Source organism: Quercus lobata, chromosome 10 (assembly GCF_001633185.2).
Source record: "Quercus lobata isolate SW786 chromosome 10, ValleyOak3.0 Primary Assembly, whole genome shotgun sequence".
Classification (NCBI taxonomy): Eukaryota; Viridiplantae; Streptophyta; class Magnoliopsida; order Fagales; family Fagaceae; genus Quercus; species Quercus lobata.
In genome coordinates, this window is record NC_044913.1 from 1,367,150 (window position 1) to 1,391,905 (window position 24,756).

A 24,756-nucleotide genomic window follows, 5' to 3' on the forward strand; every position below is an offset into this window, starting at 1 on the left:
GATAATTTATGTGTGATGTTGTTGCTCTAATTAGATTATTTTACACTTTATATAGGAATTGGATTCAAGAGTGTTTTTTTGGTTAGTGCTCAACCATGCATATTCAATAATGGATATTAAATAAGGTTTAATGAAGAGCCCTGCCCACACTACAATCTTGGGTACGTAGTTCCTAAATAGGTTAAGGAGAACTCAACTCTTTTAGGCATAAAAGAAATATATGGTTCTGGAACTAATCTTCCAATGACAATAATAGTCTTACCTTTGAAGCTTGATAAGGTTAATCCCGTGAAGTAGCAACTCTCAACTGTTCATCTTGAACTTCTTTTGTTCCTATCAAAGATTAAGCAGCTTTCAGTTAGGGAACATAATAAGGTTCCTGGGCTCAATGTTGTAAGTGCAATAGCTATTACAAGTGAGACTAACTTGGAGGTGAGGAAGAACATTGATGCTATGTCCTACACAATTCATCTCTCTGCCGATGAAGAGGGTAAGGCATCTAATGGACAATGCAACTACTATATGTGGAAGCAAAAGTTTCCTGTCAGGTAGGAAAACAAACTGGAAAGGAAAATGGAAGTTGAAGAGTGGGTGATCACGTTGGCTTTTCCGTTTGAAGAGCACATCAACAGGGGGATGAGCTCGCCTGGGATCTATGCATTTCTTCCCACAGAGATGATTACCAACTTTCCCTTCATAATTCTGGCAGATTTTCTTCTTGCCTCATTAATGGAAACAATTCTTATGGACAATAAGTGGAACAAAGGGATTCTTGAATGTGTGTCCTCTGCTTTTATCAATGCTTTTGTCCCACTAGTTAAATATTGTAAAAGTGCACCAGTGTCTAGTTTGGCTCCCATGTTCAGGTTCATTCCCATCAACAGCTCTTTTTATCAAGAGTTGAATGTTGTCAGAGAGTCCATCAAATCAAGGCTTCTTGAAGAAAATATTCTTCCAAGTTCCCAGTGAGTCTTACACATGGTAGAAGATCTTTCATCAACCTAGTGAAGTTGGTAGGCTTATGCCTGCTTTCTAGACCATTCTGGAAAAGACAAGGGGGCAAGAGGTGAGCTTGTTTCATTTGTTATCACATGGAAAGTACATTTTGGATATCAATAAGGTAGTACATTTTGGATATCAATAAGTACATTTTGTGTCATCTTTCATTACATGGAAAGTACACTAGTAACTAATAAGGTATATTTGATTCGCAGCCACCAAGCTGAGCTGTGCAATTCAAAAGCAGAGACTGATCTTTTGGATATTATCCCCACAAAGGTATGCTTTTGTTTTTGGGAAAAATGTCAGTTCTTTGATTTGTTTTTGTTTTGTGTAAATATTTAATATATTGATTCTAGGCATAACATGAGTGATCTGAGATTTTGGAATCTCGCTTCTCAATTAAAAAAAATGTTGGCCATGGCATATGGGTTGCATCAAATGTTGTATTTCCTTTTAGTATCATGTACATTGCAAGTACAATATCTAATTCTTGTCTATATCTATATATTAATAAAAGCTAAAGCGTAGCATTTATTGTTGTTACACTCCAGTTAAGCCACATTAGCGTCACATCATCAATTATTTTCTTTTTTTATTTTTTACTTTTAGATTTACCAGTTGACATTTATTAAGCATATCCTTAAATTCGGATGTTACTCTTATCTTCAACTTTATCATGTGTCCCTCCATTAATCAAGACTCTTCAAATGCCACTATTATATGGAATTCTGACAGTCACCAATAGGTTACAACCTCCTCACATCCTTTATTTGTTGTAACTTCTTCCATTTATTGGGTATGATATGACAATTCTATATATATATACACACACACACAAATTTCAGCCAAGTGGCTATATAAATTTCAGCCATGTTAACATTTAAAAACACCAAACATTATGACTTTTTAGGATTTTACTTTTTTAACTAACCATTTAATTCAATACTTTTTAAATACACCTTTTAAAAATTAACTATAAACAGGTGCCTTTTCGTTTGGTTGTTGATGTGAAACGTTTTGATTTCTAAATTCTACAAATAATATCACGACTAAAAAAAAATTAGCAAACTAACGTAACATTTATCCTGGCTCTTGATAGTTTTAATTTTTACAGGTTTCATAGCAGTTCTTCTTTCCAAAAAAAACCACAAACACTTCTCTCGTCCCTATCTTTGTACGTACATCTCCTTTTCTCCGCCTCCCGTTGTACTTTATTTCCTACAATAATTTTGAGACTATAACTTCATAAAAGTTTTGCTCATTTTGTAGAAATCCTCAAAATCAAGCAAATTGTCAAAGCAAGCCCAAAAACCAAAGGTCAAATCCTTTCTCTCATTCTATAATTTAGTAATCTAATTTTACCTATCTTAAACCAAAACCAATAGATACAATGAATGGATAGAACTGCTTTTAGCCTTCTTACCTTTCTGATTCTTTGAATGACACAATAAGTTTTTCCAATTCATCTTACACGCATGTGAAGGATATGGGAGAGTAAGTGGTTGATGAGGAAAACAAAGAGTCAAAGTCGAAGTTTCCATTCTTTCTAAACTTTGAAGTCCTCAGTCTCCACTCCACTCTCTTCCTCAACAACGAAATTGCTCAAAACACCAACTCCTTCAAGATGGTCACTCTCTTTCTCTCTCTCTGGCTAAATCCATTTTAGTACGAATGATATCAAATATCTGTGAACTATTTTAATTTTTATTTAGTTTTACTAATTCATGAATGTGTGAATTGCTTTTAGTTTGAGTATTGTTGGTTTCAAAAGCAAATTTGGATTATAAGAGTCTATTATAAACCTAAGAATTTTTTAAATCGATTGGGTTTCTTAGTTCGTTTACTCATTAATTTTTTAATGTAATTCCTTACTATGATTTTGTAGCCAATAAAGCACATCTCAAGGTCCATAAAAATTGAAACTTCTATTGCAGTTCTTGTGAATTAAATCTGAGTTTTTGGAAAAAAGTTTGATTTCTTGACTAAATATTACTTAGTATTGGATTTGCATTTTAAATTTATGTATGGTAGTTATTTTTATAGGTTGGTAGAATGGTAGGCGAGTAAGTGAAATCAAAATTAGAGCCATTACAGAGGAGGTTGCACCTTTGGATTTCACAAAGCATGGGTATGTGCCATTTAATATGCGGATTCTCTTTGGTTTCTTTTATTTTTCTTTTAATTTTGTTCGTTAGCCCACCATGAAGCTTAAATATAATTCAAATTATTGATATTGAACCATACTTTTATTTTGTTGTTTTGTTGTGATTGTTTAATACCTAGAACATGCTGCTTCTTTTTTGACTGCTATCCCATTTGGTTATACAAGTTGAACATCTGATATCTATGTTTTGATTATATCATATAGATACAAATCAGTGGAAACAAAAGATGATATCATATCCTTTTTATGTTTTGCTAATACAATGCATGCATATTCTTCAAAAAATTAGGTTCCAGTCTTCTCTTTACAAGCCATGACCTACCAGTTTAAAGTCTTTGTTGTGTGTTATTGTGATTAACTCAGGTGAGCAACGATGAAATGAAGACATTATGGTTGTTGATTGTAATATCTATTGTAAGGTTGAATTTAATCAACCATGTGTTGGCTTTATTCCATGACAAATTTGCTTGTAATATAGCACTTAGAAACCTTGTATTTAGGTGAGAATCATGTAAGGGTAGCGTGTGAGAGAGTGTGAAGAAATGCTCAAGACAGTGCAGTGAAGCAGAGACTCGCGGCTAGGGCTCGCAGGTGGCTCGCGGCTTGCAAGCCGCCAAAAGTTGCTCACGTGCAGAGCATGCAGGGGAGCTGAACAGTCACGCCACCTGGAGCACTACACGACAAAAATCCAGACTGGCCATTAAGTTAGCTCGCGACTTAAACTCGCGACTCAGTCAAGTCGCGAGGTCAAGTCGCCAGCCAGCCCTGTTTTTGGAAAAACTGACTCTTCGTATTTCATTCTCACACCAGTATAAATACCCCTCATTCCCACAAGATATGTGTGGCTATTCAGAAAGAAAAACCCTAAGAGAGGTTTCTTCAAAACACCCACCCAATTAGAGAGAGCTACTCATTCTTAGAGAGAAATCTTTGTAGTCTCTTCTCATTCCCTCTCTCATTGTCATATGTATTGAGAGGAGATTTCTATCCAAACACTACCCACACCCATTTAGAGTGTTGAGTGTTCTTGGAGTTTTGGGAAGCATTGGAAGATGCCAAGGATGGCGGATGCTATGGTTTAGTAGCGGAATCCGGTAAGCTAGAAAAGAAAAAGGTTCGGCGCAACCTCGTTGGAGCAAGAAGCTTGGAGGGCTTAGGTGCACTGGGTAGATTAGGCTTGGAGGGTCTATTGCTGTCCTTGTATCCCAACTATATTTTCTAGTGGATTGATTACCGCTTGGAGGGCGGCGGAGAGGTTTTTCGCCGAGGACTTCGGTTTCCTCTTCGATAACACATCGCGTGTTGTCTTTGTGCTTGCATCTTCCTTCCTCTATCTTTGCCTTTAAATTATCTGCTGTGGATTTTATTTTGTTATGGCTTAGATAGTATTTAATCAATTTCGTATGATAGCATATGTTAAGTTTCCGCACACTAGTTGTTTGACATATTGCTTGAATTGATTAAGTTGTTATTTGGGGGTCTAAACGTTCAAAGGTGTTTTTACACATTTTTGAACTTTCATCTATTTATTTTCCTTTTCAAGTGTTATGGAAACTAAGAATTAATTTTGCCAATGAAGCTTACAATTGTTTACCATAAACAATCCATCTTGGCAAAGCTAATAACTTCCAAGTAATAAGGTCTAGCTTTGATTGCTATTGGACTCACATTGAAATTCTCTCAACCTGTTCTTTTTAATTATGTGGAATCACAAAAACAACAGAGCTTATACATTGATTGTTTAATCTATTGAGTTTTTTGTATGCTTTTTGGTCAAAACTTAGTTTACTTTTGCCTTTTTTAAATGCATCAATATATGCATGACTTCCAGAATCTTTATTGCTTTATCCTAGAATTTGTTCTAGGTTATAGAGCCTGGATATGACTTTTTATTTCTATATTGCATTTTGATTTACTAGATATGCCTGTTGTGGGGAAATAACTTTTTGAAAAGATTTAAACAGAGAGAAATTCTCGTGTCATCGACGATGGAACTTATATAGTAATTGATTTTTTTGAAGGTAAAGATTGCAATATCTATGTTATTTAGGAAAGAAAAAAAAAGGATTATAATATCTATGATTTGAATTTAAAAAAAACCTGCGGCTACTCATTCCATCATTGGTACTTTATTCTTAGTCTTTTTACATTCATAAATGTGGTATTTACAAATTATTTGATTCCAAATAAATTTGTTAGTGACAAACATTTAATAATCGACAGTTAATGACTGTTAGCTTATTTGGTTATTTGCATATGTACAACTTTGAACAATTTTTAAGACTCACTCACAACTGTACTTTTGTCAACTTTCAACAAATAAAATTTTCTTAATTAAATTCATTAAAACCATTGTTCAAATTTTCTTTATATGTTTGTATGGTGTTTTCTATCAGAGTGCGGCTTGGGTTTTGAAAAAGGTTTTCAAATTGGTTTTTTTATTGAAATGGTAGAATTCAAATTGGTTTTTAGTGAGTGAATAGTTTTGTATTACTAAAATAATTTCATTTTCTATTTAATCATAGATTTTTTTTTTTTGGAGGTTTGTTCAATGAATTGTATTTCTTCCTAATGTATCATATAATATTATGTATTGTGGTACATGTTATATACTCAGTAGCTTCCCTATGCATTGCATGCGTTAGCGACTAGTTATTTATAAATTTGAAATCAATTCGCAGAAGGCTTATATTAGTTGTATATAAGAAGTTAACAGATGAGAAAATGAACTCTTGTCCAATGTGCAATATGGATTTAGGCTGTGGCTCACTAGAGAAAATAAGGTATTTAATCATCATTACTATTGCTTTATGAATATATTAACTCTTTGCATGCCAAGGTGATACTTCTTTTTCATTCCAACATATTATATATGCAATACACGTCAAAGGTTCAATTTGGGGAGTAATTGCATCCTACGTAGGAAGCTCAAAAGAACCAAAAGACTGATAATTTATCATGGTTTTAGGCTCACAAACAATTTCAAAACTTTTTCTGTCACAATTCTTACGTGATAAGTTGAGTAGTTGCCTACTAAATACACATAAACTTACAATTTTTTCTCCACGATTTACGTTCTGCACCATCACAATTGGGATAAAGAAATAGTAAAATATTTCAAGGTTCTGTATTTTTTTCTAAGACAATATTATGGAAAAAGTGAAAAGGAGACCAATTGAAGTCCAAAAGTCTTGGTCGTCCACTATGATTCCACACTCTCTACTCTCTAGTCAAAGTCACCTTAGGAAAAATGAAAAAGAGAACAACGGTCTCTAAACATTTTGGCCCAAGAGGTCGAATCAGTATGTAAAGCTCCACTTTCAGTACGACCCTTAACTTTTCTCTCTCAGCTTTGTTATTTCCTCAAGAAGTAAGCTAAACTAATAAGTAAACTTCGTCACCACCTTCTATATATAGAGTTCTATATATGTGTTTACATTTCATACTCGCTCACTCTGCTCTTTGTGTGTGTGTGTGTAAGCAAAAGCAGAAATCTCTGGTTTTTCAGTTTTCTGTGTTTGTGTTTTGTTAGTTACTGATATGGAGGCTGCAGCAAGAGAACACATTGAAGAGATACGTAGAACAAAATTCTCCATTGGAGAGGAACGACAGAACCCATTAACGGAGGATCTTCATCAGGCTGTCAAGAACCTCTCTGCTGAGCTTTATGCCGAGGATGCACATTTTCTCACGGAACTCATTCAGGTTACTTTCTCAACTTCATTCATTCTTTTTTAGTAGTATATGTTTGTGTGTGTGTGTGTGTGTGTTTTTTCTTTTTTTTCTTTTTTTGGTTATTGGTTCTCAATGATGTTTACGTTTGTGAATATCAAAATGCCGATGTCATGGTTCTTCAAATTATATTTTTAAATGTTTGAGTAATGATTACCACATGCTTACTGTTGCAATAGTGTTTTTTAAAAATACTATTTCTCTTCTTCCAAATTAACATCCAAGCAAAGTGGAGTACTCTTTTACTTAATTTTTGAAACATTTAAATGAGGGAAAATGCATTCACCTGGCCTTTTTCTCTCCTTCACCTCTATGAAAAAAAAGAGTTTTGTAAATGAACTTAAGGTCCATTTGGTAGGGGTGAAACAAAGAGTATAGAAAATAAAGGAGAGAAAATGGATTTTGGAGTTGTTTGGTCGGAGTTGAGAAGTTGGAAGGATTTTGGTGAGACCCAAATATTTTTCTCCGATCCCACCAAAATATTCTCTCCAATTTAAGAGAAGACATAGGTAAAAAATCTGAGTTGAGTGTGTAACATATTTGCCCCTCTTTTCTAACGTTGGACAACGTCATCTCTCTCTTTATTTATTCTTTTTCTCTTGTTTTTTGTCACTTTCTTTTCTTCTTTTTGTTCATTTCCAGTTTCATTGTTCTCTCTCTTCTTTTCTTTTTCTAATGCTTTTTTATTGTGTCTTTTTTTGTTATGTTGTAGCCTTTTTTTTTTTTTTTTTTTTTTTCCATTTTTTAATAAAAAATGTAATAAATATAAGAGAAAAAAATATTTAATTTTTTTAATTCTTATAAAATTTTAATATATTAAAATTGATAAATAAGTAATATTTTATTACAAAGAAAAGTATTTCTTATATATATAATGAAATAAGGACATATGAGTAAATTTAGACAAACTATATTTTCTATTCTCCCATTTCCCTCCACTCGTTCACCCCAACCAAACAAAAATGAAGGAAAGTAAAATCTCTTCTATCCTCCATTTTTTTAATCCCCTTTCAATTTTCTATCTTTCTACTTTTCTATCCTCAACCAAACAAACCCACCCTTAGGCTTCGTTTTGGAGTTCATAAGGGAATGGAATGAAATAAAATGTATTTAAGTAAGGGAAAGGAATGTAAAAAGAAATGAATGGAATGGAATTTAGTAACTTTGTTTAGATGTTTTAAAATAAAAGAATGCAAATGAATGAAATGTAACTAATCTTGTTTGGGAGTAACATAGAGGGGAAGGAATGAAATCATTTTATAACGATATTACTATTAGATCTTTATTTTAAAATAAAGGGTTGAATATATAGGGGTATTTTGGGAGTTTTCGTAAAAAGAAATTCATTAAATCTAATTCCATTCCCTCCAATCCTCCCAATTTTAGGGGGAGTGAAAATTTGAGATTTTAAGAGAATAAAGAAGAATGCATGTTCCTTCCTACCAATTCCATTCCCTCTCACTTAAACTCCCAAACAAGGGAATAGACTTTCCATTTTCTCCATTAAAACTCCCAAATAAGGGATGGGAAAAATATTCTAAAATTATTCTCTTCATTAATTTCTATTCCATTCCATTCTCTCCTCCCAAGTGAGGGCTTAGACTTTGATTAAGAGTTCATAAGGGAATATAATGTAATGGAATAAAATGATTATAAGGAAATGGAAAGGAATGAAATAGAATGAAATGTAGTTAAGCAATGAAAAGGAATGGAATTAAGTAACCTTGATTGGATGTTTTAAAATAAAGGAATGAAAATGAATAGAATGTAAGTAATCTTGTTTGGAAATAACAAAGTTGGAAATGGAATAGAATCATTTTATGACAATATACTATTAGACTCCTATTTTAAAATGAAGGGTTGAATATATAAGGGTATTTTGGGAGTTTTAGTAAAAAAATTCATTAAATCTAATTCTATTCCTCCCAATTTCGGGGGGAATAAAAATTTGAGGTTTTAAGGGAATAGAGAGAAATGAGTGTTCCCTCCTACCTATTTCATTCCCTCCCACTTAAAATCTCAAATAAGGGAACAAGCTTCCATTCTCTCCATTAAAACTCCCAAACAAGGGAATGGAAGAATATTATAAAATTATTCATTTACATTTCATTCCATTCCCTCCTCCCAAATGAGGGCTTAGTGTTAGATGTATTTATGGAGTAGAAGAATAGGGTTGACTTTTATTGACTATTGAATATGTTGAATTTTATTTTTTGGTTAGAATGCTGAAGATAATGATTACTTGGAGGCAGTGGATCCATCTCTTGAGTTTGTCATAACTTCTGAGGACATTGCAAACACAGGGGCTCCAGCAACGTTGCTGATATTCAACAATGAGAAAGGTTTCTCATCGAAAAACAAATTGACTCTATTTGCAGTGTTGGTCAGTCCACCAAGAAAGGCAACAGGATATGTGGTTATATTGGAGAGAAAGATACTTTATTGAGTTTCCTAGAATTATAGCTTATACTAGCCACTATACTGTTGGTATTGTTATGAGAACTAGTAACGCCAAATTTTCTTATATATGGTTTACTCAAAATGCTATTTTGTCAAGAAAACTATTAATAATATTAATTGGGTTGACTTGGAAAGAAGTTAGAACAAGCATGATATTGTTGACTTATTTGTTTAAGTCAAACATCAAAATTCCTTGATCCACAAAAGGAGCAACTTTCACATATTATTCTCTAAAGTGATAAATGCTAACTTAAGAGTTTTGAAAGTTAGTAATGCTCACTTAAAAGTCATATGTAACATAGGTTACAATAGTTGCTTGAATCAGGAATGAAATATTGTTGCCTTGGAAAGAGAGTTCAAAGCATAAAATCTATAAATAAATCTTCTTGCATGATGAAATTTTGTAGCGTCAAAGTACAGCTTATAAAAAACATTAACAAACAAGTCAAGGTATGAGGGAATGTTAATATTTGACAATCAATTTTGATAAAGATAAGCCAATGTATATTCTTAGTCACCAATAACCTCTAGTTCAATCCTCTTGTAAAATTGGGTGAAAGATAGTATCTAGGTTTAAACAACCCCCCCCCCCCCCCCCCCCCCCCCCCCCTCCAGTAGCCACCCCCAAAAAAAAAAAAATTGTGTTATTAAGTTAGGCTCTATTCATTTCCGCACAAAATGTTTTTATCTAAAACTATTTTGGCTAAATTACAAATTGCACCTTCTAAATGCTTAAAATTCAATTCGGTCCTCTAACTTTTAACTTTGTTTAATTTAGACTTTTTGTTAGTCTTTTTTAGAATTTAGCTATTAAGGATTCCCCAAAACAACCTAATTTTGTATTAAACAAAGTTTTATTTATTTATTTTTTTTAGAAACTAACAAAGTTGAAAGTTAATGGCACAATTTGGACAAAGATTAACTGGAGGACTATATTGAATTGAACATAAGTGAAGTTAGATGATTAAATTGAATTTTAGGCAAAGTTAGAGGGTGCAATTTGTAATTTAGCCAATTATTTTCAAGGAAAATTGTTTGTTTTTCAGTGTTTGGCTGTGTTTTCGAAAACTCTTTATTATATTTTTATAAAGATATTAAATAAAAACTTTAAATCAATACTTTAAAATATTAACCAGAACAACTAAAATCAAACTAAAAAAAGCATGAACAAAATAAAAATATTGAAAATTACACTAAAAACACTTGAAACCTCCAAACTGACACTTTAAAGTTGATTTTGTACAACTTTTAAATTTTTTTGGCATTTCTCAAAATTTTGAGCCCTATTGTGGTCATTTTGAGGATTCTTGAGATATCTTTGTCATTTCAAAGGTTTAGCGATATTTTTTTTTTTTGTGGTCATTTTGGTGGTTTTAGGGGGTATTTTAGTCACTAAGAGCATTGTAACTTAATTGGAACCCCCTGGTGTTTCTAATGGAGAGGATTAAAATCCTCTCTCCCCCAATTAGATGGTATAAAAAAAAAATAAAAAGTGAAAAAGAGAGAGGGCTTTTTAGTCATAGTGGTTGTTTTAAAGGTATTTGGGTTATTTTGTAGGTATAGGGGTATTTTGGTTATTATGTTAGTTTTGAGAGTAATTTGGTCGTATTGGAAATTTTGAGGTTTTTTCTATCATTTTAGAGGTTAGAGTTTATTTTTATCATTTTATGGTTATCCAGGTTATTTTTGTCATTTTGTAGTTTCCAAGGCATTTTAAAAATTGTGAGGTTTGTTTGGCCATTTTGGAGTTTATGGGTATTTCTATCAATGCAGATGATTCTAAGATGTGTTTTGGCCAAAGAATGTGTTTTTCCTGTTTAACAAAAAAATTATTTTAGTTTGACCAATTTTTTCAGTTGTCCCAAACCCTTGAAAATGAGGAAAACATTTTTTGAGAAATGTTTTATGTCAGAACAAACAAGGTGTTAGCCAAGGACATACAGACAAAGTAAAATGATTAGAGCCAAAATTTGTTATAATTAAATGCAAATCCTTGAGACCATAAATGATTCTTCGAATCTAAAATGAAAATCCAGGGCTGTTTGGTCTACCATTTTTAAAATATGTATTCAAAATGGCTAAAAACAGGTTTTGAAAATATTTTCCAGACATGTTTTTGTATATGTTTTAAATGTAGAAGAAGAAATAAATAATATATATATATAGGGAAATTATTGTGTACTCCCGGAGTACCATAAATGCGTATTCTCTCCTCTCACATGAATGGTGAATCTCACTAATTAAATTCATGGTGAGACCCACCATTCATGTGAGAGGAGGGAGTACGCATTTATGGTACTCCGGGAGTATCTAATAATTTTCCATATATATATATATATATATATATCTGTTTGCCATCTTTATTTTGATTTTTTTACTCATTTCTTTACTCTTTTGATTGAAAAATCCCCACTTAATGGCTTAAGTATAAGATATGCGTTCCAAAACATTGCTGTACTGTACTGGTGATGTTCTTGTAGAAACTACAATGAACAAATGTCGTCAAAAGTTGGAACCTTTTTTAAAAAATAAATTTAAAAAACCAAAGGAATTGACAGCCCCTATGCTCTTTCTCTCTCTCTCTCTCTCTCTCTCTCTCTCTCTCTCTCTCTCTCAATGCTTATGAATTGACTTCTTTTCTAATCTTAAGATGTCAATGCAAAGTATTGTGTGTTATATACTCAATTATAGTGAAAGAAAAGGATAAAACCATAATGATATTGATAATTACCGGACATGATAATTTAGTTGTTCTCTTATTGCTCTAATTAGCTTATTCTATGGTTAACAGGCAGGAATTGGATTTAAGAGTATCTTTCTGGTTAGTTCTCAGCCATACATATTCAGCAATGGATATCAGATACTATTTAAAGAAGAGCCTTTCCCACATTGCAATCTCGGGTACATAGTTCCTGAATGGGTCAAAGAGAACCCAACTCTTTCTAACATCAAAAAAATATATGGTTTTGGGACTACTCTTCCAACAACAACAATAGCCTTACCTCTGACGTTTGATAAGGTCACACCTGTGAAGCAGCAGCTCTCAAATGTTCATCCTGAAGTTCTATTGTTCCTATCAAAGATTAGGTGGCTTTCAGTCAAGGAACATAAAAAGGATCCTAGGCTCAATACTGTAAGTGCAATAGCTATTACAAGAGAGACTGGATTGATGGTGAGGAAGAACAAGAACATCGATGCTGTGTCCTACACACTCCATCTCTCTGCCGATGAAAAGGATAAGGGGTACAAGGGAGAATGCAGCTACTTTATGTGGAAGCAAAATTTTCCTGTTAAGCAGGAAAACAAAGTGGAAAGGAGAATGGAAGTTGAAGAGTTGGAGATCAAATTGGCTTTTCCTTTGAAAGAGCGCCTCCACAGGGGGATGAGCTCACCTGGGATCTATGCATTTCTTCCCACAGAGATGTTTACCAACTTTCCCTTCATAGTTCAGGCAGATTTTCTTCTTGCCTCATCAAGGGAAACAATTCTCTTGGACAACAAGTGGAACCAAGGGATTCTTGACTGCGTGCCCTCTGCTTTTATTAATGCGTTTGTTTCACTAGTTAAAAATTCTGAAAATGCTCCAGTGTCAAGTTTGGTTTCCACGTTCAGGTTCATTCCCATCAACACCTCTTCCTATCAAACGTTGAACATTGTCAGGAAGTCCATCAAATCAAAGTTTCTTGAAAAAAGTATTCTTCCAAGTGAGTCATACACGGAGCAGAAGTCCTTTCATCAACCTCGTGAAGTTGGTAGGCTTATGCCTGATTTCTGGACCATTCTGGAAAAGGCAAGGGAGCAAAAGGTGAGCTTGGTTCATCTTTCATCAAATGGAAAGCACATTTTGAGCTCTTCATTTGATAGAAAGGAATATGATCGCATATTGAATTTCTTGGGTGTGGAACAAGTCAGCAACGAATGGTACGCAAAGTGCATCCAAAGTTCTAAACTTATTGACGAAGTGTCAGAGGACGTGTACTTGGATCTTTTACTGTTTATTTCTTATAACTGGAGGTCCAAATTTGACTCTACCGACATCAAGTACATACCACTAATAAAATATGTGGGTCTTTATGGCAATGTGTCTTTGTGCAGCATAAATGAATCCAAGCAATTAACCAAAAAAGAAAAGAAAAAAAGAATCCAAGCAGTTGAGTCGTGACAGAGTGGTGTCCTTATCCAGTCATCCTGATCATATCTCATGGCTGATTGATTGGAACAAGGAATTCAATTGTCCAGCCAATTACTTTTTTTTGCCGAAAAGCACACAAGAAGCTATTTGGATCTTCTCTGAGAGGGCTATGGTGTTGCAGTGGCTACGAGATCATGTGGAGGTTGATCATATGAACGTCTATGAATATGCACATCACCTAAATAATCATCTCAATACTCATGTTATTGCCCTTGTTCACTTCTTGTACCACTCGCTTCAAAAGTCTTTTCCTTCCCAACAGGAGGTTAGTGATTTATGTCGCTCTATGCCACTTGTGGATAACAATAGAAATATAAAGACTCACAGGAAAGGGGTTCTTGTGCCTGCCAAGGGAAGCAAATGGGTGAGATTGATTGGTTCAAATCCATGGAAAAATGAAGACTACGTTGAGTTAGCAAAAGACTACTTGCAACCACGCTGTTTTGCTAATGAATTTGCTTCTGGAGAAAGACTCTTGGATTTCCTTAAAACTCATGTTGTAGCTTCAGATATATCTCCTCCTGATGCTGCGATTCCTACAGTATCATTATCACTCACCAAGGAAAATGCATTCTTGCTGTTGGGTTGGATTAGAAAGATGAAACGTGAAGAAATTAACATTCCCAAGATGTTCTTGAAATGCATAAGGGAAGGTAGCTGGCTGAAAATTACTACTATTGGCTGTCATGGTTACCGGCCACCTTCAGAGTCAATCATGCTTTCCTCTTCATTGGGATACATTTTGCAGAACGGATCGGTGCCTTTTGATATTCCGTTGCTTGATCTAAGTTTTTATGGTGATGAAATAAATGAGTATGAGGACGAGCTCAAGAAAATTGGTGTCATGTCTGAGTATGGAGAAGCATGTGAATTTATTGGAAAGCGTCTGTACTAAAGTTCATTAGGTTTTTGAGGGAAAATTTTCTTCCTCAGTAAAAGTTCATCAACAGTATCAAGGATAAGAGATGGTTAAAGACATGGTGCGGTGTCAGGTCTCCAGTTGAATCTGTTTTGTTTGATGAGGAATGGAAAATTGCGTCACAAATCAGTAGCATCCCCTTCGTCGATCGAGATTACTTTGGAGAGGAAATTCTTTCTTATAGAGAGGAACTCAAGTCACTTGGTATGGTAATTGGCTTCATTGATCCTTATAAGCTTGTTGTAGACAACTTAAAATTACCTCCAAGCTCATCTCTGACAGCTGAGGCAGGTCTTTTGATACTGGAATGTATGCGACGTCTAGGATCATCTGACAAATCTGACAAACTTGTTCAGGCGTTGAGAGGTGTGAAATGCTTCAAGACGAATCTTGGGTACAAGCCTTCGGGAGAATGTTTCTTGTTTGACCCTCAATGGGTTTGCATTCTATAGGTTTTTGAAGGTTTTGCATTGATTGATAATGATTTCCATGGAAGCGGTATCTTCTCTTACAGAAATGAGTTGAAGCAAACTGGGGTGAAGGTGGATTTTGGGAAGGCGGTCAAAGCATTTGCTAAAAGATTCAAGCAGGAGGCATCTTCAATGACTAAAGAAATTGTTCTCTCTATTCTTTCATGTTGTAGAAAGCTAAAAAATAACAATTATGTGTTAGTTAATACAAAATTCATCCTTGACCTTAAGTGGTTGCAGACTAGGCCTGGTGATAAAAGATCTCCAAGAGATTGCATTCTGTTTGGGCCAGATTGGCAGTCAATTTTACCAATTACTGTCGACCTCCCTTTCTTAGATGATAGTGACAATTATTATGGCAAGGACATTCATAAATACAAGGAAGAGCTGAAGAACATGGGGATTGTTGTTGAATTCAAAGATGGTGTGAAGTTTGTAGCAGATGGCCTTCACTTTCCCATGGATCCTGCTCGCATAATTAATGAAAATGTGTTTTCATTGCTGCAATCCATACGGATTTTAAATGGATCCTTTCCAGATCCTTTCCGAAAACAAATTTCTCAGAAATGGTTGAAGACCACTAAAGGTTATAGGCCTCCAGAAAAGTGCTTATTATTCGATCCTAGGTGGTGCTTTTATTTGGAGCGGACAGATGGAACTTTTATTGATGAAGATTTTTATGGTTCTAATATTACACTGTACAAAGAAGAGCTCAAGGCAATAGGAGCCATCCTTGATGTTGAAGGCGGATGCTCATTGATTGCCAGCCACCTTGATTTCCAAGTTCAGTTGCCTACTATAGTTCGAATATACAATTACTTGAGTCTATTTAATTGGGATCCAGACACTGAAGTTGCAAAAGGGATATGGATCCCAGATGGAAGTCAGAATGGAGAGTGGGTCAGCCCCTGTGAATGTGTTCTGCATGACAAGGATGGTCTCTTCAGTTCGCAGCTGAAAGTTCTTGACAAATATTTTGAACTTGAGTTACTTGACTTTTTCTCCAATGGTTTTGGTGTCGGAAAATATCCGTCAGTGGACAATTACTGTAATCTTTGGAAGGTTTGGGAAAGTTCAGGACATCGATTGTCATATGCTGACTGTTGTAAGTTCTGGTCTTTTGTTTCAAAGCACGGGAGTGCAAAGACTCTGGCTGACAGGTTGGTGAAATTACCCGTTGGTACTTCTGACTCAGATGGAATTTTGTTGTCCAACAAGCATGATGTTTTTATTGCTGATGATCCTCAACTGAAGGATTTTTTGAGCAGCATTCTTCTCGACCAATATTTGTCTGGTGTCCTCAGCCAAGCATTCCTTCTTTATCTCAGACAAAGTTGCTTGAAATTTACAAGAAAATAGGTGTTCGCACTATATCTGAATCTGTAGAGAAGGAAGAAACATCCTCAGCGGATGTTGCTTAACTCAGTCAAGTGAATCCAAAGGAGATTTTGATTACAAAAGGTCTGGTTATGCTAATCCTTGGTTATCTTACAAATCCTGTGATGAAAATTGGAGCAAAAAGGAGGCATGAAACTATTCAAGGGCTTCTGAATACAACTTTCTTTGAGACAGTTGAACCGATCACTGTAAACTACAGCTTATCACTTTCTTCAGGGGAGATTATGAATGCAAGAGCAAGCAGAATTATACGCTGGGATAGAAAGGCTTCAACTTTGTTCGCAGAGAAGTTGGATAGATCTAGTGGATATAAGAATCTTGAAAGTTCAATTATGTGTAAAAATACCCTTGAACGTTTAGACCCCTAAATTACAACTTAACCAATTCAAGTATTATGTCAAACAACTAGTGTGCGGAAAATTAACATAAGCTATAATATGGAATTGGTAAAACTATCTAAGCTAAATTAAAATCACAACCCACAGCAGATAATAAAAAGGCAAAGATAGAGAGGAAGGAAGATGCAAATACAAAGACAACACGCGATGTGTTATCGAAAAGGAAACCGAAACTCTCGGCGTAAAACCTCTCCGCCGCCCTCCAAGCGGTAAACAATCCACTAGAAAATGTAGTTGGGATACAAGGACAGCAATAGACCCTCCAAGCCTAATCTACCCAATGCACCTAAGCCTTCCAAGCTTCTTGCTCCAACGAGGTTGCGCCGAACTTTTTTCTTTTCTAGCTTCCCAGATTCCGCTACTAGACCGTAGCATCAACCAATGAAGATTGGTTCCTTCCTAACTGCTTACCAAAAATCCAAACAGCTCTCTCATAGTGATGATAATGGTGAGAACAAGGTTTGGTAAAATGCCTCTCAAGGATTTGACAATGGAGAGGAAGAGAGTTGAGGAATTTGAAGAGACTCTAATGTATAGATTGTTGGTGAATCAATCTTGTTTTTCTTTAGGGTTTCTCTCTCAAAAATCTCTCTGGAAGCTCTCTTACATTTGTGGGTAAAAGGGGTATTTATACTGGAGTGGGAGAGGAATGTGAAACGTCAGGATTTACAAAACAGGGGTGGCTCGCGGCTTGAACTCGCGGCTTGACTAAGTCGTGAGATCCAGTCGCGAGATAACCGTATGGCCAGTTGTCCTATTTTGTCCTGTAGTGCTCCAGTTAGCATGACTGTTCACCTTCCGGCATGCTTGGCACATGCGCTGTGTCTGGCGGCTTGCAGCCGCGAGTCACCTGCGAGGCCAAGCCGTGAGTCTCTGTTTTCTTGCACACTCTTGAGCAAACTTCACTCTATCTCACTCACTACCCTTACAACAAACCCACCTAAATACAGGATTACTAAATGCTGAATTATAAGAAAATTTGGCACGGAATAAAGCCAATTAGATGGTTGAATAAATTCAACCTTACAATCTCCCCCTTTGGCTATTCCATGACAAAACCCTAAAACAGACTCTAGACATAACATGTGAGTTGGGAACAGTTGAACAAAACTCACTCACACCTAACTCTAGAAGCTGTGAAGCACTTGAATCATATGAACATAAGACTCCTGAAACACAACAATACACCATGATCATTGTTAAGCAAAAAATCGTGAAATGCATATGAAATAGGCAATATGTGATCAAGCAAAGATGAAGTTAAGAAACAAACCATGGCTTGATCAACCAAGTGAACACCACAAGGTAGTGACCACAGTGCTCATTCACACTTGGAATGAACACAAGGATATACAAGTTAACAAGCACAAGGCAAGATACTTGTATGCTCAATACTCAACCAATGCATAATACACTAAGTATATGCATCTAGGAACAATCCTACAAGGGCACAAGAGTGACAGTACATAAATCAAAATGCAAGATATTTAGATTAAAGTACTGATTTCAACATAGCATAAAGGCTGCATTAAGCAAGGTACATACTATAAAGCCTACAAATTATGCATCAAAACATTAACCCTAAAAGCTTACATAAGCACATGGGTACAAACCACGATATAACAGTTTACAAAACACAATATATCAACTTAAACTGAAGAAGAATGCAAAGACACTCCCCCTTAGGTAATATCCTCCCCCTCTGATCAGGCCTATCACTCCCCCTTTTTGTCATGGAATAGGCTATTCATCCTCTTCCAACTTTCTCTGAATTTGATCCAATTGAGTTTGAAGAGATGTAAACTTCATATCCCATCGAGTGCTGTGATGGTGTAGAGTAGCTGTGAGTCCGGACATCTTTGTATTCAACTCGTGTACAGAGGATACAATGTGATCAAGTTTCTCATCAAGGGAGAGAGTGCTGAAATGAGAGCCACTGTGAGATGCAGAAGTTTCTGGTTTGGCTCTCTTCCGACTATGTCCAATGCTTGCATTGAATGTACGCATGTTGATTGGACTCGGTTTTGAGAGAGGAGATTCATCTGCCGTTGGATAAATTCCCTTGAGCTTCAAGATCCTTCAAGCCTTAGCACATCATCAATGACATGTGCATCCAAAATGAATTCTTTACCTCTAACCCAGCAGCTTAAATCATTCTCCCTTATCACAGCATTTGAATAAAACTCCCTAATCAGAGGTTCATACACTACAGGAAGATCACTCAGAAGTTTTTCCCATCCTCTCCCTTCAAAGCAGCTGGGGATAAAGGAGTTTCTTAAATCCTCCAAATCTACAAATCTTTCTTGAATAATTCCTGCTTTCAAGAAGAAATCCTTGTATCTCTCAAAGTGTTGAACTGACCTAAACAGATTAGAATCCATTTTTAGTCGTTTGTCAGCCTTCTTTGCTGGAGTTTTCTTTTTTCGAGGTGAGGGAGCCATCTGTGAGCAATCAGAAGAGGCCACAACAGCATATAACAATACATGTGTAGAACTAGTCAGTACCATGTAATTAACAAAGAGATTTGCAGCCACACAGATGAACTAGAGCACTTAAACATTATGCTACTCAGATTAACCACATGGATACACAAGCTTAAAAGAGGAAACATAAGAACAACAGGGAGAATGCAGGGGATAATCAGCAGAGATAGAAGACATCCTAAAGACAAATATATGTCAATGAGACATACAATGGAATGAAAATGACATGACTCATAATCAGCATAGTGAAACTCATAGATGCTCCCAATAGATTCACACAATAGAACATACACATTCAGCACAGTTAACTACACATCCACAATGGGAACATTTAGAAACAACTCATCAGCACAAGTTTAGATAAAATGAGAAAAAAAATTTAGCTAAGCACATGATGAGGACCAAAAACAACAGCTAAAATAATTTCACACTCAAGCAGCAGCAATCACAAGCCTAGCAAGAACATAGAGCAATAGCCGTAACACAAACCCATCTCAAAAACATAAACAAATGCAAAAAATCAAGGGGGAAAAACACAAAAACAAGTAGAAAGAAGTTCAAGAATGAAAACCCATACCTGTTGCTTGAGGATTTTGAGCTGAAAAGGAGCAACAATGGAGTTTGGAAATGGGAGCACGGAGTGTTTGGGAAGGAGACAGTTGAGAGAGAAGATGAACAGTCACAAAAAGTTCGAGGGAAAAACTGAACAAGATTTAAAAACTGCTCCTATTTTTGCCAAACACGCGTTTTTCGCGACTGAAGAGAGTCGCCACAAAGTCGCCAGTTCAAGCCGCCAAAAACACTCAAGGACAAAAATTTGAAAAAATTTTCTAAGTGTTTTTCGTGACTAGAAGGTCTACCCGCGAGTGAGTCACGAGCTGAGCCGCGAAAATCTCTAAGTAAACCTCGCGACTGGACCTTCCACTCGCGAACAAGTCGCCAAAAATGACCCGCGAAGAAGCGACTGAGGCCCGCGACTTGACATACCCGCAACTGAGTCGCCAAAACAGGGCAAAACTGGGTTTTTAAAATTTTGAGATTTTTTAAACAAAATACTTTCCAAAAACACCTAAAACACTCAAAAATCTTTTTGTGTTTGAATTAACAAAGATTGAGTATGTGAAAACACATTTCATCAAGTACAATCACACAAATGAATATGGCATTTATTGAACATAAACTTGTGTGTTGTGTGTGGATATCAATAATGAGATAGTCCTTAGTCTAGTGTGAAGTTTCAATGATCAATTCAACCAAGGCATACACAATTAGCACTAGATCAAGTGATCCATATCAATTATAGAAATATGTATATATGACCTCCCACAAAACTTGATAACATAACTTGGAGCTTTACATTTGACTCCACTTTCAATCATAACATTTGATCATTTTGATCTTTTGAGGCAATCACCTTTTATTGTGAGAGAGATATTTGATATTTCACTTAAATGAACAAGTCTTTGGCTTTTTGAATAAACATTCTCTTTAATATAAGGTCGCTTACCCTTTTTCCTAGTCGAATACTAGAATGTACGACAGGCTTTTGCAGCTCAATATCTCTTTTCATTTAGAGATTTACATTTGGTGAGCTCTTTTTAGCAAAAACAAAAATAAAGAGTGGGAAGATATATAGACACAAGTCTATGCATGTCTCAAGATCATCATAACCATTCACTAATCATTCATGACAAGTTTGAAGATCTATTTACAACAATCACATAGATTTCAAGATTTCTCCCACAGTGATATGAGTGCAAAGAAACAAGCAATGCTCGAAAATGCACAAAGCCATTAGCACAAAGGTACAAGGCAAAACAGGTTTTGAGACAAAAACTCAACAAAGTCAATCAAACTTTTTGATTTTCTAATTTTTATGTGATTTTTGGATTTTTGACACTAGAGGAAAAAAAATCAAAAGTATTCATAAGAAGACAAGCAAACAACCATCAGCAAAAACAACAATCAAACAAACAATCATCGTCACAAAGCATAGGAAGTATTAATGCATGGACATGTTATAATGCTTATGTATGAGTACCCTTTTTCACCCACACGTCACTTGCGTTTGGGGTGATTTCCTTATAGAATTGGGTACGGGAGTTAGGGCTTTCAAACCTTCGTGAGAAGCTTTCCAAGCAGTTGGTGAATGCACCAATCATCTTCATCACATTCATCATTCCGGGATCACCATTCTGATCTCTAGATTGTTCACCTGCCCAATCTCTTCTATCATTTCTAGGTCCTCATGACCTTTGAGGAGTTGCACTAATTTTTGCTCTCAGCTTTTGGCAATTTGGTCGAGTATGCCCTTGAAGTCCACAATGATGACACACATAGGTTGTTCTAGGACCTCTTTGTGGTCATGGACGAGACTTGGCATGAGATTCAGACCTGCCCCCATACTGATTGCGGGGATTCAACACCCATTGGTTCTCCACATTCTTCTTCTCCTCCATCTTGAGCTTCTCAGCAGCAAGGTCAACTACAACTGGATCTTTAGCCTTTACAAACTTCACTTCTTTAGTGACAGTTTCAGATGAGCTACTTCCTTCGGTATATCCCAATCCGGATTTGTCTGAAAAATTCTTTTGAGATGAAATAACATCATCTAGCTTCTTGGTGATGACCCTCTCTATTTTAGCATTTGCTTGCACAACCTCCTGCTCAAGAAATCTCACTTTTATGTAAGCTTCAGACAGCTCACCATTCAGTATTTCTATCTCACATTTGGCCTCCCTATATCGGATTAGGAGAATTTTGTAATCCTCCTCTGCCTTCTTCATTTTTTTCAGAACAGCCTTGGCCACCCTTGTGTAATCACCCGACTTTTCTAGGAGTGAGTTATAATTCTCTTGAAGATTGGTTGTGCTCTTATCTTCTTCAACATCAGAATCTTCAACAATTCCCAGTGATTCTTCATCGCTATGTTCTCCAAGGTCTTGTACAAGTAGATTCAACTCGTCTGAATACTCAACATGAGTAATAGTCATAAAAGCTGAATAGTTCCCCTCTCCATCACAGCTTTCTTCAGATTCTAAGTCACATGAATCCGAGTCACTCAATGTCGTGGCATACACTTTGCCTTTCGATTTCAAATAATTCGGACATTCCTTCTTAAAATGTCCATGCCCGTTACATTCGAAACAAGTGACACATTGTGTAGGTTGGGATTCTTTTCCATCTTTCCTTTTGAATTCCTTTTTCTCCCTTCCTGAACTTTGGAATTTTCCTTTATCACAAAATTTGCCATTATTTTTGAATTTCAAGAATTTTCTGAAATTTTTGACAAGGTATGCAACATCTTTGTCAACCACATCTTCTCCCGATGAGTCTTGATCTTCCACCTTCTCATTAATGGTCTTAAGAGCAAGAGATTTACTCTTCCGTTGATTGGGCAACGACATCTCATAAGTCTGAAGAGAACCAACCAGCTCCTGGACTTTGATGTCATCAAGGTCCTTGCTCTCTTCAATCGCTGTCACTTTAGCACGAAAACTTTCCGGCAATGATCGGAGGATCTTCCTTACAATCTTAGAATCCTCCGTTTTCTCCCCCAAATTGAACTTGCTAACAACCACCTCATTTAACTTCCCATAGAAAGAGTCAAAGGATACATCCTCACTCATTTTGAGCTCCTCAAACCGAGTGGTCAGCATTTGCAACTTGGTATCTTTCACTTTCTTCGTGCCTTCGTAGGTGGTTTCTAATATCTCCCATACTTCTTTGGCAACGGTAATGTGAGAAATCCTGTGAAATTCATCTGGAGACACACCACAGAAAATAGCATTGAGTGCTTTACTATTAGCATTAGATGCAGCAAGTGCTGCCTTATCCCATGTGGATTTGGCTGCCTCAGGTCTGGTCCAACCAGTCTCAACAGCATCCCAAACAGATTCATCAATAGAACACAGAAAAGCTCTCATGCGAACCTTCCAAAAAGCATAATTACTACCATCAAAATATGGAGGTGCATTTAGGGATTGAGACCGATCCATCTCAAAAGGGAGTCAAGGATCACACAATGGTATTGAAACCAATAAGAGTGTACCCGCTCTGATACCAATTGAAAGTTCAATTATGTGTAAAAACACTCTTGAACGTTTAGACCCCCAAATTACAACTTAACCAATTCAAGCATTATGTCAAATAACTAGTGTGCGGAAAATTAACATAAGCTATAATATGGAATTGGTAAAACTATCTAAGCTAAATTAAAATCACAACCCACAGCAGATAATAAAAAGGCAAAGATAGAGAGGAAGGAAGATGCAAACACAAAGACAACACGCGATGTGTTATCGAAGAGGAAATCGAAACCCTCGGCGTAAAACCTCTCTGCCGCCCTCCAAGCGGTAAACAATCCACTAGAAAATGTAGTTGGGATACAAGGACAGCAATAGACCCTCCAAGCCTAATCTACCCAATGCACCTAAACCCTCCAAGCTTCTTGCTCCAACGAGGTTGCACCGAACCTTTTTTTTTTCTAGCTTCCCGGATTCCGCTACTAGACCGTAGCATCAACCAATGAAGATTGGTTCCTTCCTAACTGCTTCCCAAAAATCCAAACAGCTCTCTCACAGTGATGATAATGGTGAGAACAAGGTTTGGTAAAATGCCTCTCAAGGATTTGACAATGGAGAGGAAGAGAGTTGAGGAATTTGAAGAGACTCTAATGTATAGATTGTTGGTGAATCAATCTTGTTTTTCTTTAGGGTTTCTCTCTCAAAAATCTCTCTGGAAGCTCTCTTACATTTGTGGGTAAAAGGGGTATTTATACTGGAGTGGGAGAGGAATGTGAAACGTCAGGATTTACAAAACAGGGGTGGCTCCGGCTTGAACTCGCGGCTTGAACTCGCGGCTTGACTAAGTCGTGAGATCCAGTCGCGAGATAACCGTATGGCCAGTTGTCCTATTTTGTCCTGTAGTGCTCCAGCTAGCATGACTGTTCACCTTCCGGCATGCTTAGCACGTGTGCTGCGTCTAGCGGTTTGCAGCCGCGAGTCACCCGCGAGGCCAAGCCGCGAGTCTCTGTTTTCTTGCACACTCTTGAGCAAACTTCACTCTATCTCACTCACTACCCTTACAACAAACCCACCTAAATACAGAGTTACTAAATGCTAAATTACAAGCAAATTTGGCACGGAATAAAGCCAATTAGATGGTTGAATAAATTCAACCTTACAAATCTCATTAGATATGCTACACATTTTTCTGAGGCAATATCCGTGGGTGTGTTATGGGGGAAAAGGGACCATGTTGGTGCACTCTCTGAGCTGATCAAGTTGGCCTTTTTGCTGGAATTTAATGAGGAAGCGGTCATGTTTTTAATGAAGTCCAAGAATTTGCAAGTTATCAAGGACAAAATGTTCCTTGCTTCTGCCTTCCCGTCTGACTAATTATATGCCATAAGCTGTTAATGTTTGTAAGTGTTTGTGTCATTGAATTCCTGTGTATTTCTAGTAGTTTTTCTGGCATAAATATAAAAAAAATGAATCAGTTTCTGCATTGCTAAATTTATTGGTCAGTCGTAAGTTC

At 36.2% G+C, this 24,756-nt stretch overlaps 1 pseudogene; it reads left to right on the plus strand.

Annotated features, from left to right (window-relative positions):
• The first annotated feature begins 573 nt into the window (after nucleotides 1-573).
• On the plus strand, nucleotides 574-24,617 carry LOC115963469 (annotated as a pseudogene).
• Nucleotides 24,618-24,756: the final 139 nt, after the last annotated feature.